The sequence below is a fragment of the Pygoscelis adeliae genome, unplaced genomic scaffold (genome assembly GCF_000699105.1).
Source record: "Pygoscelis adeliae isolate BGI_AS28 unplaced genomic scaffold, ASM69910v1 Scaffold172, whole genome shotgun sequence".
Classification (NCBI taxonomy): domain Eukaryota; kingdom Metazoa; phylum Chordata; class Aves; order Sphenisciformes; family Spheniscidae; genus Pygoscelis; species Pygoscelis adeliae.
In genome coordinates this window covers 4,827,328-4,830,487 of record NW_008824338.1, presented here as the reverse complement: position 1 = coordinate 4,830,487, position 3,160 = coordinate 4,827,328, and positions in this window count along the sequence as shown.

Below are 3,160 nucleotides of genomic sequence, written 5' to 3'. Positions count from 1 at the left end.
CATTCATTCCACAATGGGTGATGAGTAACTCCCACAAGACTTGGCTTCTGTTTCTTGAAAAAGAACATGAAAGTTATTAGGTCCTTAGTTTGGTAATTTAACTTGAGGCTTAAAATGCTGAAGGAAGAAAGCTACAATTCAGATGTAATGAACTTTCCAGCGAACTTTGAACTTCCATTAAAAATGAACTCAATATTGACTTGAAATATTTAGTAAAGTCTCTACTGTCCTTTTGCCTGCCTTCTTCCTTTGCATCTCGGTTTTCTAGGCTCTTTTCCTCCCCTCAGAGGATCTCCCACTCCTGACTGAGGGTATTTGCAGGTGTGAGACCCAGAACTCCAGGTCACAGCTCTGCCAGGCTTAGCTGCACAAGTGAAAGCGACTGCTGCCCGCTGAGCTCGCAGACCTCCTTCTCCAGCCGACGCAGCTAAATGGAAGGCAGCCCCTCGCTCCCACCACTTACACACCACGATTGCCACAAACTGCTTTGACGTGAACGTGCGGGGCTGTGAGCCACGGGGGTGGCTCGCCCAAGGGCAGCGGCCTGATGGAGAGCAGGGAAAAGCACAGGGGCAGTCACCGCCGCTGCCCTGCCCAGGCATTGCGCCCCGGCCGGCGGTGCCCGCCTGAGTATAAAAAAGGGGCAGGAGCATCCTCACGGTGCTGCCAGAAAAGGAAACCTTTTCCAGCCATAACTGTTGGAAATAGAAAATATGCATGGGTAGCTGGGGGGCTGCGTGTCCCTAAGAAAGTCAGTATTTCCGCTGAACTTAGAAATTTTAAATGCTTCCTTTCCAGCACGATGAATACTTTACATCTCCAACTGTGTAAGTATTTAAGCTCCGTTTCCCTTCCTATGTCCCTTCCTTTTGCACGGGAAGAAACAAGCTCTGAGACCATCCTTTACTGGTTTCAGTTAACCAATGTTCACATTTGTCACTCAGTGTTTACATTTTTTTCACACCTGTTTTTTTTCTGAGTATTCCATAGAGTAACAGCCCATCCCAGAAAAATAGACCCAAGTAAATTAATGAGAAAAAAGTATTGTTCTGGAATAAACGTAAGACTTTGAATGTTTCAAGAACATCAGCACATTTAAAATTCAGATTTATTTCTTAACTTGGTTTAACTGTCAGTCCTAAAAAGACCTTATTTTTTATGAGATATTATTCCCACCAGAAATATTCAGGCTGTCACAGTAGTTCATTTTATAGTCTACAAACACAGGAACCAGTGAAAGAGGTAAAGTAGGCTTCACTGGCAGTGAAATTCCACTCACTCACAGTTGCTGAGGCTCTTTACTGCATTTAGGAGTTGCCTAAAGTTTTGATTTCTTGTTACTATCCTCGCTGCACTCAAATCTGTTTTGAATACTTTTTCCTGCTTGGAGATAAGAACGTGCAAAAATATTTGCAATATCAGGATCTGATCTGAATTTTCTCCTGCAAGAAAGGGTATTAGACTGGTACATTTATCATTTTTAAACTACCTATTACTTAAACTTCAAGACAAAAATGAGCAATTTCCAATCAAAGCTTATGGTAAGCCCCGGCAGATACGTTGCTGTGGGTTCTTTTCAGCTGACACCTGAACTCAGCTCTTTGCTTGTTTTCTTCCTACCGTGTTTTATATTTAAGTCCACCTCTTACTTGGTTTCCCCACGATACTCCTATAGCTTAAACAAAACATACAGAGATACACTGCTCAGTTCAAACATGCCAGTGAACAGGCTATAGTTTTTATCAAACGACTATCCCAAACAAACATGTCGAAGAACTAATGAAGACATTATGTCCCAAAATAAAACCAGAAGAATTCAATATGAGAGAATGACTGCTTTCCATCCTCTGTTAATCAATCCTGACGGCTTCCCTGTCACAAGACTATTGTTTAGGATTCCTTATGTGCTTAAAACCCTGATTAAACACCGTTTAGCCTGTTTGCACCATGCCCTTCTCATCAGTTTCTACAAATATAGCACATATGCACTGAGTGGTACTGTCTGTAACAGAAAATCAGTGGAAGCATTCCAAGTGGCAAAGTTATCCATTGGTAACCTGTTTGGACTGAGGTCTGAAGAAAGGTGGTCTTGTTCTTTATTAACACTAGACTGCATTGCTTTTTTTCTTTTTTTTTCCAAGGAAAACTTGAAGATGAAAGCCTTTTTTAGCTTAATGTAGGAGAAGAATTAGTGGCTTGCAATTTTTGTGCATGAGTATCATCCCTCAGTGTGTTTCCTGTAGATCTTCACTCGTGCGTGTGCCACCGAGTCTTTGGTTTGCATTCCACCCTCTGTGGCCTTGCCCCCAAACGCCTCCATGCACCAAAGAGCTCCTGATATGCTGCTAGTGGAATTGTTTTCTTCAGGTTTCCCTTAAGTAACCACGGCTAAAACTACATATGAGAATTACTATGATGCAGAATATTTTGTTATAAATTATGCGGCCTCGAGATGCTAATGGAAGGGCTCTGTGGGCCAGCTCCTGGACCCTTCCCTCTCCAGCTGGTTCTCTTTCTTTCAGCACATTGGTTCATCAGCTGCAGCTGCAGAGGGAGCCGGAGCAGGCTATGGGGCAGGAAGGGACCATACAACCGCTTTTCCCCAGGGCCCTTTTCCACAGGAAGAGTGGGATTGGGTTCCCCTCTTTATCATGTAGCGGGAGCCCAGAGCCAGTAGGCCATTGTCCAATTAAAATTAAACAGCAGCTGTTGACAGTTACTAGTAGACTAAATTGGTTCTGTGGGGAATAGCCCATTAGAGCAGTCATCTCGATGAAGAGCTGACTGTGTCTTACAGGGGCTTCTAAAGCTTGAACCTGCCTTCAGTCCGTACCAGAATTACGCGCTGGGGCAATGTTTGGCACTGTGATGCTCAACGTCGCGCCGCCTAGTTCAGACTTTGCTTTTTCCTACCTTGCTGTCAACCTTACTAAAAATTAACCACAAACAACAATCACAGCTCTGCTCCCTCCGCAACTCGTGTTTCCCAGGCAGGCTGCTCTTCCCCTGCCTTAGAGCGGCATCTCCGGCCTGACCTGCGGCAAGGCAGGGGAAGAGGCTGAGGCAAGACGCCAGCGGCGACCTTCCCCATCTCTTCCTCGGCCCCTTTTGCCGGACAGGAAGAGGCTGTTGCAGCGGGGCCGGAGGGGGGGGGTGCCCC